At 42.1% G+C, this 14,771-nt stretch overlaps 1 protein-coding gene across 5 annotated transcripts in view; it reads right to left on the bottom strand.

Annotated features, from left to right (window-relative positions):
• ZFAND6 (zinc finger AN1-type containing 6) overlaps positions 1-7,502 on the bottom strand; it is a 45,960-nt gene extending 38,458 nt beyond the window's left edge. For 4 of the 5 annotated variants that reach the window (XR_004536969.1, XM_033920329.1, XM_033920332.1 and 1 more), the window contains exon 1: positions 7,326-7,502. The gene's annotated coding sequence lies outside the window, so the exon portion shown is untranslated. Of the gene's footprint in view, positions 1-6,933; positions 7,129-7,325 lie in introns of those variants that run through there. The other variant, XM_033920330.1, reaches the window with a different exon arrangement.
• Between the last annotated feature and the right edge of the window lie 7,269 nt (positions 7,503-14,771).

Below are 14,771 nucleotides of genomic sequence, written 5' to 3'. Positions count from 1 at the left end.
GTTAGAGAATATAGCACTGACTGAAGGGGTGGATATAATAGGCATCTCAGAGTCCTGGGGGAAGAAGGACAATCAATGGGACCATGTATTATATCACAAGGATAGAGTAGATCAAATTAAGAACATAAGAATAACCTTACTGGGTCAGACCAATGGTCCATCAAGCCCAGCAAGTCATCTTTACGGTGGCCAATCCAGATCACTAGTACCTGGCAAAAACCCAAAGAGTAGCAACATTCTATGTTGCTGTGGTTTCTCCCAGGTCTTTCTCAATAACAGACTATGGACTTTTCCTCCAGGAATTTGTCCAAACCTTTCTTAAAACTAGCTAGGCTATCCACTTTTACCACAACCTCTGGCAATTCCAGAGTTTAACTATTCTTTGAGTGAAAAAATATTTTCTCCTATTGGTTTTAAAAGTATTTCCTTGTAACTTCAACGAATGTCCTCTAGTATTTGTAATTTTTGACAGGATTTTGTAGACTTCAATCATCTCTCCCCTCAGCTGTCTCTTTTCCAACCTGAAGAGCCCTAACCTTTTTAGTCTTTCCTCATACGAGAGGAGTTCCATCCCTTTTATCATCTTGGTCGCTCTTCTTTGAACCTTTGAGTGCCGCTATATCTTTCTTGAGATAAGGAGACCATAATTGAACGCAATACTCCAGGTGAGGTCGCACCATGGAGCGATAGAGGCATTATAACATTCCTAGTCTTGTTAACCATCCCTTTTCTAATAATTCTCAACATCTTGTTTGCTTTTTTGGCTGCCGCTACACATTGAACATAAGGTTTCATCATATTGTCTACGACACCCAGATCTTTTTCTTGAGCGCTGATCCCCAAGGTGGACACTTGCAACTGGTAACTATGATTTGAGTTATTCTTCCCAATGCACATCGCTTTGTATTTGTCCACATTAAATTTTGTCTACCACTTGGACGCCTAGTCTTCCACTTTCCAATTGGAGGGGGGGGGTCTTGCGTTATATGTTAAAGAGGGAATCGATCCAAACAAAACAAACATTCTACATGGCATATGAGAGAGCAGTGTGGAATCCTTATGGATAGAATTTCCATGAGGGGGTCATGTGATGCACGCCATCTAGCAGGACGTGCAAGTCAATGGCTCTGCAACAACTCAGCAAAAATCTGCTAAAAGATCTTGTTTAACACCCTTATTATCCTGCAAGGCTCTGGATCACTTGCAGAGGTCGGAAATCAAACTGCACTGCAGTGGAGTGACCAACACCCAGAACACTGCTAGAGACTGGGCCCAGGAAATCATTCAGTCAATAACAGCAGTGCTAGATGCATCTTTAAATAAGCACCAAGTGGCTGTGGATGAAATCAATGAAAAATTTGATAGCCACTCGAGGCACCTGACCGAAATTGAGCAGCGGGTGTCTACGAAGGAGGATAAAGCCCTTCGGACAGAAGAACTGGGAGAGCTCCAATGAAAAGTATTGATGTTAACTGACTGGCTAGAGGAGCAGGAGAATAGATACCAGAGGAATAATCTAAGGGTAGTGGGCCTACCAAAGCGGTATCAGATGCTGATCTCCCCCCCGTTCTTCTCCACGTGGCTACCCATGCATTTAAGCCTGGAACCGGTGGCTTTAAGTTATCTCTGCAAATGGGCTCACTGCATTGGCCAGAAGAGAAAGGAGGGCTCTCATACCCGCACAGCCATAGCTCGCTATGTAAATTGAGCTGGCAAGGAATGGGTGCCGAGGGCATATAGGCAGAATACAAGGGGCATAAAATTCTGCTCTTTTAACAATTATTCCAACAATGTAGCTCTTCTCAGGAAGGAAATGATGCCCTTTTACACATCGCTACATCGGAAAGGCATACACTGCGCTCTTTTGTACCCAGCTATCAAGGTGTGAAAGGATGGACAATCTCACCTTCCAGTGGACCAGGTAGCAGCTCAGAGATTTTTGGACAACCTAAATGTGGTGGGGTCGAAGTGAGGATGCTGGGCAGTGACCACGGGCCTCTTTCTAGAGAGTTCTCACAGATACAGGGGGTCATATGACCCTCTTATTATATTTACCAGCTTACTCAACAAAAGTCCTGCAAGTAAGACCAGAGCAGCCAGAGGAAACAGTGCTGTCTTGCTGGAAACCTCTTTGGAATTAGGTGCTTCGTTGCTGCCATGTGATTGGTAGTGTAATATGGAACTGGCAGTGCTCTCTTTGGGATAAGAGCCCCGACTATTCAGATGCTGATTCCCTTTGACTGACATGGGCTGCCTATTGGGGGCTTTCGCCATAAAACATTGTTGGACGACATTGCTCACCAGGATATTCTAATATCTGATTCTATCTGGTTGGATATATGGACTTTATAGAACCCTTTTTTGTTTTTTCCCTTTCTACTGATCTATTTTGCTTTTCTATTCCCTTTATTAAGGGCTCTTCCAATGCAATCCAGTCCTTAGGTTTATCTATCGGGTCTTCTCCTGAATTAAGGGCTCGACTCAGTTAACATAAAGAAATGAGGAAATGGAAACCGAAGCTAATTTAATTGATCTATTAATCAATATAGCAAGAATACATTCCTAAATCCTCAGTAAGGTTACCCATATATTGATTGTTGAAAAAGTAATGCTTTTAAAGACTTTCTAAAAGTATATATAGAGAAAGTAGTTCTAATCTTAACAGGAAGTTCATTCCAAATTGAAATGAAGATGTATGTAAAAGAACGGGAAACATAACCTAAAACCTTCATTCTTTTAAGTGAAGGAAAAGAGAGTTTATATACCGGGATAGATAGGGAAATATGATAAAGTACCTGAATGTAAACCACTTAGGATATAATTTATTTAAAAAAAAAATTGAGAAATTATTGGTTTTGTAGTTCGTAAAGAATTAAAGGAGATTGAAACAAAAAGAAAAAAAGCCCCATGTAAGATTTTGAATATTATGCTTACACATTTAAATTGAATTCTAAAATAAAATGGAAGCCAGTGAAGAGGGGTCATATTTCCTTTTTCTATAGATCAATTTAGCTGCCGTATTTTGAATCCATTGTAATCGCGTCAAATTACCCTTACTCAAATTGTGCTGGGACACACCTGAAATCTCAGGAAGCACACAGTTTGGGATATACTGCCTAAATCCCTTGAATTGTTAAATGTCAGCAGACTACCTTCAGCTATCTCTGCGTTGTTCATCTCTCCCTCTCCTCATTTTGCCTATCCTCCCTGTCGAGGGTAAAGGCCAGTGCAGAGAAGCTCGCATCCTGGAGATGAATGTGTGGCTATGTGGATTGTGTCGTCGAGAGCGTTTTGGCTTCCTGGACCATGGGATGATTTTCCAAGGGCTGCTGAGCAGGGATGGAGTGCATCTATCAAAGAAGGGAAGAAGTGCCTTCACCAACAGGCTGGCTAATCTACTGAAGAGGGCTTTAAACTAGAAGTGATGGGGCAGAGTGATCAAAGCCCCCAGGTAAGTATAAGCCCCCAGGTAAGTAAATCACTGAATACCTCTACATGGATGGGAAAAGGGGGCAATGTCTGGAAAGCAGTATATACTAATTAATGCTCGAAGTATGGGAAACAAGATTGCCAGTATTATAATTCAATCGTAAGAAAATGGCAAATTCCCTTACTTAGATATTCAAATCTGCAGGATACTGCATGTTCCTTGCTTACATTTAGAACCTAAATGAAGCAATTAACTTGTGAAATGGTAGGAGCCGCCGTCAGACTTCCAATGAACTTTTGAATGGATTTCAATGGAACCTTGGATTTCTAAAGGACTCTTCTAACAAGTTACAAACTTTTGCATTATTATCTGTTTAATGTCTTTTCAATCTTGATATGGACACATGCACTTGAGGACTTCAAAGGACTTTTATTAAGGTGAAAGCCATTTGGATTTCAATAAGTTACGGTAAGTGTTAATTTTTGATCATGTTATGGATATGTGCAATAGATTTTTAGCTTTTGAGAAAATACACTCAAAACAATAATGAAATAAATTAATACATTATTATAAGTAATATATACTGTATTTATATATACCTTCTCTCTTTTTTAAATTATATCTGACACGACAATAGGGAATTCTTTTCAACATCTATTGGCTGGAATTCCTGTTTCCATATTATCATTTGAAATAACTAATTTGATACAGTCCTCTAATGTATGTTTGTTTCAATAACTTACACCCCCACCTTACAAACCTGCGTTAAGCTTTTTATCACTGGCCATGGCGATATGCTCATAGAATTCCTAGGAGAGTCAGCGCTAATACCGCCTAACGTGGCTTCATAAAAGGGGGGGTTAATCTTGTGTTGAAAATAGTTTGCCATGCTGTCTGAATCTGGGTGTTGTATGGGTCTTCAGTAGATATTAATGAATTGAGTGGAAGAGTAAATAAACATCAGAAAACTAATGTTCAAATCCCAATTCACACAATACAATAACATTTTTATTTGTATATCACTAATACCTCCATGAATTTCACAGCCATTTACTAAGTAATTATGGTGATAAAAATTAAAAACTAGTGTTACAATATTTAGGAATTATTAGTAACAAATTCATGAAATAGATAGTCTTTAGGTCTTTTTTGAAACATAGATTAAGATCAGAGGGTTGCATAAGGCTTGTTAATGACAAGGAATCCAGGATTCATCACAAAAGAATCGGTGATATGATGTTACTGTAATCTGATACTGCTTTGCACCTCTGAGTTATTGAAGGGACCTTGTAAAATAAGCAAGAGTTCCATTTTGATAATTCTGCCATGTTGATGTAATTCTATTTGATGTATATGCAGTTTGTTACTTTATTATATATGTTAATTTTGTACACCACTTTGATTTAAGGCGGTATATTAATATTTTAAATAAATAAATTAAAATATTAGTTGGTAATGCTTTCCAGTTTTGCTGCTTGATATGCCCATATGGAGTTAAAAGTTCTAATGTTCCTAATAAATGGATACTGAAAAGTATAATTATTTCTTAGGTTCAAAGATGGATCGTTAGAAAATTTAAATGTGGCATATAATCAGGAGTTTCTCCAAACCGTATTTTAAATAGAATACAACAGAATTTATAAAGTAGCCAGAGTAATTCACATAAATAAGGTGTAATCTTATCACCTTTCTTCAATCTGAAGATTAATCTAATGGCTGCATTCTATAGCGTTTGGAGTTTTTTAAATTATAAATTTAGGGCAATCTAAAAAGGTGACATTACAATAGTCCAGTTGAGACAAAACTAAAGATTATACTAATAGGCGGAATTGATCATTATCCAAGTACTTTCTAATCCTTCTAAGGGCTCCTTTTACAAAGCCGTGCTAGGGCCTTAATGCGTGGAATAGCGAGCAATAAATTGCCACACACGCTAGCCAAATATATAATTGAGCTTTTTTCTTTTGCAACCAACAGACATAAGAGAAACTCACATCGGAATTTTGGTTTTCCGCCTGTTAGAAGATGTAAACTTAAAAAATATCATCAAAATCTTTTTTCCTATCAAGCAGCGTTATGGGGTAAGGATTTAGAACAATTGCTTTTGCTTACTGACACTTATGGGAAATTTAGGAGACATCAAAAAACATATCTGTTTTTTAAGTATTTAGGCAGCTAATTCGTAAAAATTTTATTATGCTCTATTTTGATCATTTTAGTGTCTCTAATTATTGTCTTTTAACTTTTTTAGTTCTATTCAACTTCTTTTATTGTTTTTTTTTTTAACTACTGTAAACCGCATAGAACTTTATGGCCTTGCGGTATATAAATTTATTATTATATATAATATTATTATATATAATATTATTATTACTTTAGCCAGTGGATAATCCATCTTATTTATGGTTAAATACTTTAGTTTCATAATTCATATTAGGATGATTTAATAAACTTAATTTACTTTTATCCTTATTCAATTTAAGTTGATGATTCAACATCCAATTCTCTATCAATTTTATGTAATAATTTAATTTTAATTTGATATGATCTAATGACCAGGAAAAAGGAATGAGAACAGTAATATCATCAGCATATATAAATGACATGAATTTGGCATTTTTCAGATCCACCCCCCCCCCCCCAAGAATGCAGGAAGATATTAAACAGGATAGGTGAAAGTGGGGAACCTTGGGGAACACCATAAGGAAGAGACCATTAGTTGGATATCATTTTGGACATTTTTACTTTAAAGATCTTTTTTAAAAGTTATTGAACCAATTTAGAATATTTCCAGATAAGCCAAGATCATCTAATCTTCTTAATAATATGACGTGATCAACAAGGTCAAAGGCGCTCAAAAGATCAAATTGCAGTATTAATATTTTAGAACCCTTTGGAATGTTGCTTCTTACAACATCCATTAGAGATCCCAGAATAGTTTTCATTCTATGACCCTTGCGGAATCCGGATTGATTAGAATGGAGTATGTTACTTTTATTAGTTAAGGGGTGGGGGAGAAAATGAGTGTTTTTCAAATTATTTGCATATTTAAAGTGTGTTTCTTGATTTGTTTATGCTTAAATTCATTGTATTGCACTATTTATATTTTAAAATTAATAAAGATTAAAAATAAAAAAAAGAATGGAGTATGTTGAATTTTTCAATGTAAGAATTTAATTGAGAATTTACTAAATGGAATTGATGCTCCTGGTCTGTTGTTGGATGTTAGTGTCTTTTAATAATGGAGTTAATAAAATTCATCTCAGATATTTGGGAAAGGAACCTTTCTGAAACAATTTATTTAGCCAATCTAAAAGAATCATTTTAAGTGGTAAAGGTGCACCTCTTAGGATGTATGATGGGCATATATCTTAATAGCAATAAGAATTAATATAGTAACATTTAATAAAGTCATCCCACTCTATTTTGTCTAATTCAGTCCTCTGATAACTTAGTGGAGAAAATCGATTTTTAATATCTTGAACCTTATTTTTTTAAATAACCTGCTAGTTTAGACAAGGCACTTCACCGTCCTTTGCATCAGGCTCAACTGCAACACAAGAATAGGCTGAGTTTGTGGAAAGCCATCAAACCCTGTCCCCTGTCTCCAACAGTGGCCAGTGAGGGTCATGTGCAAAGGCTTTGCAGACTGTTTCTATGGCCTTTTCCTCCGGCAACTTCTGCAAAACTCTTTTAAACCCTACTCTTAGTTGCCTTAAAGCTATTCTTCGGGAACAGATGTCACAACGGAGCAGGACTGTGATAGTCAAATCCAGGCTCCTCCGGCTGCTGCAACGGGCGGTGCCTGCTGTCAAGAGCTTACCATCTCATTGGGCCACGTGAGGGAGGGGGGAGCAGGGTGGGGCTTCTGGGCGGGGAAGAGGGCGACACTCACCGGGACGCCGAGCTCGACTCTCCTCGGTCCTCTGTCTCGTGCCTGCGCGTGACCTCAGCGAGCGGGCGGGCGCGCGCTTTCCGCCGGAGCCCGAAGCGCGCGAGGGACCCAAGCGCTAACTTTCTCTGTCCGCCACGGGACGCAGCGCATTGGCCGCTGGCGGCTGACGTCACTTCCGCCCCCCGATTATTACTGAGGGCGCGCCGGCGGAGGTGTCACAAGAAGGGGCGGGCCTGAAGGGACTACAAGTCCCACAATGCCGCGGGGTGCACCGCTTCCGCGCCTGCGCTCTCGCATTGCTGGGCGGACAGAAACAGGACTTTGCCGCTGCCGGTGCGGAACAAAGTGCAAAATAGGCCACCCCTCCCTTTCCAGGAGTCTTCCTGTCCGTCAGAGGCTGCTTCCCTGTCGCTCCCGCCCCCTATGACGCAAGCTGTATGGACGGACCCGGAAGATGTCAGCGCGGGGACTCCCGGGCCAATCAAAACAGAGATAGAGCCACAAATGTGGAAACCTTAAAGCAGGGATGCCCACACTTTTTGGACTTGCGAGCTACTTTTAAAATGACCAAGTCAAAATGATCTACCAACAATAAAATTTTAAAAAAAACACAAAGCACACTGTACGCATAGAAAATGTTAATTATCATTCCTATTCCAGGGTTTTTCAAAGAGGTCAAAGCAGATGACTCTATGCACTGTCACCTCACTAACAACCATACAAAAACAGACAAATGCCCCCCTTCCTTTTTACTAAACCACAATAGCAGTTTTTAGCGCAGAGAGCTACGCTGAATGCCCAGCGCTGCTCTCGACGCTCATAGGCTCCCTGCGCTAAAAACCTCTATTGCGGTTTAGTAAAGGGACCACAGTGTAAAATATAGATAGCAGATATAAATTCAGATACATTTTGATCACTAAATTTAAAATAAAATCAGTTTTCCTACCTTGTCTGGTGATTTCATGAGTCTCTGGTTGCACTTTCTTCTTCTGACTGTGCATCCAATCTTTCTTCCCTTCTTTTAGCCTGTATGCTTCCTTTCCTCCTGACCTCATTCCTCCCCCCCCCCCCCCAACGTTTTCTTCCTCTCTCCCTGCCCTCTCTTTCTTTCTCTCTTCATGCCCCCTTTCTTTTTTTCTGTTTCTCTTTTTTCCTTCTGTCTCCCTGCCTGCCCTCTTTCTCCCTCCCTGCCCTCCCCCAAGCCACTACCACTGCCATCGGATAACAGGCCCCCAAAGCCGCCCGCCGCCAGCCAAGATCTCCCTGCTTCGGGCCCACCAGCATTCCTCTTGGCCAGAACTTCCTCTCCGATGGCAGAATTGACGTCAGGGAGAGGAAGGCTGATCGGCCCAAGATCGACCTATTGGGAGAAATGCTTCCGGATCCTGTCTTTGAGGAAACAGAAAGTAGGCAGGACCTGGCAGCAAGAAGAGCAAATCGCAAGCTTCACTGACCTGCCTCCCGCTTTAGCCCGCCAACGGGGCTCTAACATGTGCGTGCCGGCTTCCCTTCTCCCCCCCCCCCCCCCCCCGACATAACTTCCGGTTTCAGAGGGAAGAAAAGGGAAGCCGGTACAAGCACACTTTAGCCCCCGGAGCATAAGTTCTTCAAGCCGTTTTTTTTTTTTTAATGTTGAGCAGCGGCAGCAGCAGCAGAATTCAGGAGCGGGCCAGTCAGGAGGGGAAAAAAGAGAAGGGAAGAAGAGAACCCGCTCTGCAATCGCCTGGTCGCCTGAGCGAGCGACCTGTCGATCACGATCGACGTATTGGGCACCCCTGCCTTAAAGCCTGTAGTTAGAGAAAGTGAGGAGGAGTGGACGCATTTTGGAGATTAAGGGGGGCAGGTGCTAGAGAGGGACTCGATGTTGGCTGGGGAATAAGTTGGATAGTGTGACATGCTCTGCAAAATGGAGGGAAGAGAAGCCATTAAGAGGGAGGAAGGGTGTAAATTCTAATGTCTTGCACGGTTGCGGGGCAGAAGGGTAAAAGAAAGAACATAAGAACTGCCCTACTGCTACAGACCACAGGTCCTTCAAACCCATTTAGTCAATTTCCAACAGGTTACAAGTCCAGAATCTCCCTCTAAACCCCTCAATTTGGCTAAAAATCAGTTGGGGTGGACTCCTCAGGCTGTTCCACCCCCATATAGTGAAACTCCAATCCTGACAATCACTGTTTCACAAGGACAGTGCAAGGTAGAAAACAGTGCTTACACACAGGCCAGGACTATAACACCAAGCGAGGGAAAAGCCTCAGGCAACAAAATCTCCCACCATCCACAGATGGGATTAAGGTGTTCAAGCATAAAAATACAGCCCTGGAATTGCAAAAATGGCTCTCTGCAGTGCAAAATAAAGTTGAAACAATCAACTTATCTCATGAAGATGACTGATACCCCAATGATGGCCAGCGTTTCACATTTCTGCTGCCTCGGAATGTAATGATTCCAATTGACAACTGGAGGAGAAACTGTCAGTCAGTGTATATAAATTCAAGCCTCTCAAAATGTTCTAAAAAAAACAACAAAACATGATTAAAAACCATAACTTTAGATGGGACTCCACAAACATGTCTCTGTGCACAAAGATGGCTGCTCCACAATTTGGCAAGAATTTGAATGCTTCCAGAGACAGTGCGTCAGAACTGGAAGTGGCAATGCTTCGTTGCTAAAGCATCGTATGCAGACACTCCAAACTGAAATCACCTCCAGTTTAAAAGCAGAGACCATAAATGGGAGCAGTTGGAAGCAGCCTTGAAAAAGTGGGCTTTAACTTGTATTTGAATACTGCTAGAGACAGCGCCTGACGTAATGACTCAGGCAGTCTGTTCCAGGCATACAGCAAAGCAAGATAGCAGGGACAGACTTAGAATTGGCACTGGAGGAGAAAGGCATGGATAAGAGGGATTTAACCAATGAACAGAATTCACTGGGGCAGCATGGGAGAGATAGTGTAAGTAAGGAGAGATATTGAGGCGATGCAGAATGAATGCACTTGTAAGTCGGTAAGAGGAGTTTGAACTGTATTTGGACATGGATGGGGAGCCAATGAAGACTTGAGGAGAGGGGTAATGTGAGTAAGGTGGAATTTTGAATAGATTGAAGGAGCGAGATGGTTAAGCAGAAGACTTGAGAGAAGCAACTTGCTAGTCTAAGCGAGAGCTGATGAAAGCGTGGATAGGAGTTTTGGTAGTATGCTTGAAAAGGTCGGATTTTGGTAATATAGAGGAAGAAGTGACAGTTTGGATCTGAGCAGTGAAAGAGAGTGAGAGGAGTCAAAGATGACCCCTAGGTTGCGAGCTGACAGGACAGGGAGGAGGAGACTGTTGTCAACAGAAATAGAGAATGGGGGGAGAGGGGAAGTGGGTTTAGGCGGAAAGATGAGCTCAGTCATAGCTATATTCAGTTTTAGGTGGCAGTGAAACACCCAGGCAGGCTGAGATTTGGGCCTAGATTCCTGTAGAGATGTCTGTTGTGGAGAGGTAGATCTGGAAGTCATCAGCATAGAGATGATATTGAAAGCCATGGGAAGAGATCAGTGCACTGAGAAAGTGGGTATATATGGAGAAAAGGAGAGGGCCCAAGACAGAGCCTTGAGGTACATAAATTGATAGCAGTGGAGGAAAATCCACCATTGTATACACTGAAAGTGCAATGGGAGAGATAGGAAGATAACCCAGAGAGAAAAAAACCCTGCAATTCCAATAAGGACAGCGTATCAAGGAGTAGATGGCAGCAGACAGAGCGTGAAAGATGAGGATAGAGTAGAGGTCATTGAATCTGAACAGGAACAGGTCTTTAGAGACTTTAACAAGGGCAGTTATCGTGGAATTTAGTGGGCAAACACCTGAGTGAAGTGGGTCAAGACTAGCTTGACATGAAAGGAAGTCCAGGTAACGGCGGTGAATAGCATGTTCAAGTAGCTTGATAAGAAGGGGAGGAGGAAGATGGGGCGATAGAGGGGGATATGGGGTCTAGTGAGGGTTTTCTGAAGAGAGGTGTGACTACTGCATGTTTGAAGACATCAGGTACAGTTGCAGTGGAGAGTGATAAGTTGAGAATGGAACAAGAAGGATGACAATAGGAAAAATAGTGAGTTTGAAGAAAGAGAGAAGATGTGCAGTTTCTTCAGTGATTTAAGAAAAGGTGTCAGGGGTTGAAGGGAGCTTGGCAAAGTGTACAGCTGGAAGGAAGTTGGTGGGGAGGTAACCTGGTTGAGAACTCAAGGTGAATATTCTGAACCTTATTGTAGAACTCTGCCATAGGCTGGGAAGAAAGTGAAGGGGGATTGGAGGTGAGGGCACTGAATAGCCTTAAAATTTAGCCTTAAAATTAATTACGAGCTCCTCTTACATGTAAATATTTTTTACATCATTTATAAACTTTTAGCTTATTATATAATAGTTAAGAAAAATTTTTCAATTTAACTTTTATTTTATAACTTTGTAATATTTCATATGCTATTTCCTATTTTTTTTTATATCCTTTTTTTTAAAAAAAATATTTTATTACTTAATGTATAAATTGTTAACTTTTATAATATTTCATGTTACTTACTACTTTAGTATCATGTTTATTCATACACTGTACTTCGCTTAGATATAATTTTAATTAAGCGATTAATCAAATATAAATAAAACTTGAAACTTGAATAGAAAGTTTAGTGTGCCAAAGAGACGGTAAGGGTTAGAGCTAAGAGAGTTGGTTAAATGGGCTTAGTATTCTTGTTTGGCAAATGAGAGGGCAGACTGGAAGGATATCAGCAGGAATTGAAGTGTATGAAGTCAGCATGTGTGTGGGATTTAAGCCAAAGACATTCAGCAGATCGGGCACAGAAACACAGGTAGCGAATGTTGGGGGTCAGCCAGGGCTGTGGTTTGGCACACCTTACTGAACATGAAATTGGAGGATCTAGAGAAGAAATTAGTGTTATAGGAGAAGACAACTTCATTGACAAACTTGTGTGACATAGTTGTTGAAGGGAAGGATGAGACAGTGGTGGAGTGTGTCAGGGTCAATAGCCTGAAGATTCCTAAACATATAGGATTGGTCAGGTTTGGGGGGAGTTGTGAAGGTTAACAGATGGGGTTGAGTTGAGGTGCAGAATTTGATGGTAGAGCAGTTGAAGGAGAAGACAAGGTCAAGGCAGTGGCCATTCTGGTGTGTAGGTGTGGTGGAACACAGCTGAAGATTGTATGAGGTTGTTATAGTGAGAAACCTAGAAGTATAGGAGTCAGAGGTGTCCTTGGCATTGATGTTGAAGTCACCAAGGATGAGTGAGTGAAGGAGATGAGAGTTCAAGAAAAAAGGAAATCTGGGAGTCAGTCAGTGAGGAAAGACGAGAGGGACTTATCAGGAGGTCAGTAAATGACTGCTACTCGGAGGGAAGCAAATAGACAGATGGAGATGAATTAAAAGAAGGAGAGCAGTGAAATTGAGGCAGAAGAGGTTAATATCTACAAGATAGCGAGATAACAGCCCAACACTATCTCCACGACCAACTAGGTGAGCTTTATGTGAGAAAAGGTTAACTCCATGGCAAAGGCCAGCAGCTGAAGCAAAGTCTTTGGAGCAGATCCAGATTTCAGTTAGTGCTAGCAGGTATAGAGGTCGAGAGAGGTCATGGACAAACAGGATGTCAGGGTAGGGGTTACAGTTAGTGGGAATGGTTAAATTGTTGGCTAAGGTGGAGGGCAGAAGTGGATTATGAGTTGAAGGCTATCTCAATAAGGTGGGGTTTCAGCCTACTTTTGAACCAGGTGAGGGAAGGGGTGTGACACACAGACTCGGGTAGCTTATTCCAGGCATACATAAGGTGACCATATGTCCCGTTTTGAATGGGACAGTCCCGTTTTCGGATCCCCTGTCCCGTTGTCCCCACACACAGCTTCGGGACACCCAAAATGTCCCGTTTTCAGAGATAGTGTCCGGAAGCTGTGCGCGGGGACAACGGGACAGGTGATCGCTTCCTGTCCCTCCCCTGCCACACCAAAAAAAAAAAAAAAGCCTCCCTCCAGGCCCGATTTAGGTCCACCGCCGCTGCTCCTCTGCTGTCACTACTCGAACCCGGAAGCCTTCTTCCCGACGTCAATTCTGACGTCGGAGAGGGCGTTCCGGGCCAGCCAATCGCTGCCTGGCTGGCCTGGAACGTTCTCTCCGACGTCAGAATTGACGTCGGAAAGAAGGCTTCCGGGTTTGAGTAGTTTGCAGCAGAGGTGGTGGACCTAAATCGGGCCTGGAGGGAGGCTTTTGTTTTCCGCGATAGAGGGGGGGAGGAGGTAGGCAGGTAGGCAGGCAGGCAGGCTGTCTGGCTGGCTCTGGGGGAGGGAGGAAGGTAGGCAGGCTTTGAGGTAGGTAGGCAGGCTTTGGGGGAGGCAGGCAGGCTCTGGGGGAGGCAGGCAGGCTGGCTGGCTCTGGGGGAGGTAGGCAGGCAGACTGGCTCTGGGGGAGGTAGGCAGGCAGGCTTTTTGGGAGGGGGTGGGACAAAGGCTGGAAGCAGTGAGGGGACATAAGAAGGAGGGATGAAGGAAGGAGAGAAAACGGCAGAGAAGGGAGGGGTTGTAAGTAGAAGAAAGACTAGAGAGATAAAGGCCTGGACCAAAGGGGAAAGACAGGAGGCAGAAGCAGGACTTTGGGAGGTGCAGACAGAGGGGGAGAGCCCCTGAGGAAGAGCAGAGAGAGGCAAGATCATAACAGAGGAGGGAGAGAGAGAAAGGGAGACCTGGAACAAAGGTACAAAGGAGAACTGACACTGGATCTGGGGGCACTAAGGACATAGGCAGGAGGCACTGGGGGCACTAAGGACATAGGAAGGAGGCGCTGGGGACATTAAGGACATAGGAAGGTACTGGGAGGGAATAGAAAGGGACAATTGTTGGGCCTGAGTGCAGAAAGAAATGAAAGATAGGATGCACAATCATAGGGAAACTCAACCAGACTCATGAAATCACCAGACAGCAAAGGTAGGAAAAATGATTTTATTTTCAATTTAGTGATAAAAATGTGTCAGTTTTGAGAATTTATATCTGCTGTCTATATTTTGCACTATATTTGTCTATTTTTCTATAGTTACTGAGATGACATCGTTGAAATCCCCCCAAATATAAATAATTAACATTTTCTCTGCGTATAGGGTGCTTTGTGTTTTTTTAAAAATTTTATGGTTACCATTATGAAATAATAAGATATTGTGTGTACATGAAAAATGAATGGAAGAAATTGGAGGCGGGGCTAGGGTGGGATGGGGGGGGCTAGGGCGGGATTGAATATTAATAGATGTCCCGTTTTGTTAAAAAAAATAAATGGTCACGTTAGGCATACAGGACAGAGATGAAAGGAATGATGTCTGGAATTGGCAGTGGAGAAGGGTACAGATAAAAGCAGCTTTTTCTGAGGAATGGAGTTCTCGGGGAGGCATATAAGTTGAAACAAGAGAGACAAGGGCTACAA

Source organism: Geotrypetes seraphini, chromosome 14 (assembly GCF_902459505.1).
Source record: "Geotrypetes seraphini chromosome 14, aGeoSer1.1, whole genome shotgun sequence".
Lineage (NCBI taxonomy): Eukaryota > Metazoa > Chordata > Amphibia > Gymnophiona > Dermophiidae > Geotrypetes > Geotrypetes seraphini.
Note: the sequence above shows the minus strand (reverse complement) of the source record. Positions and strands in the feature narration are given on the sequence as shown.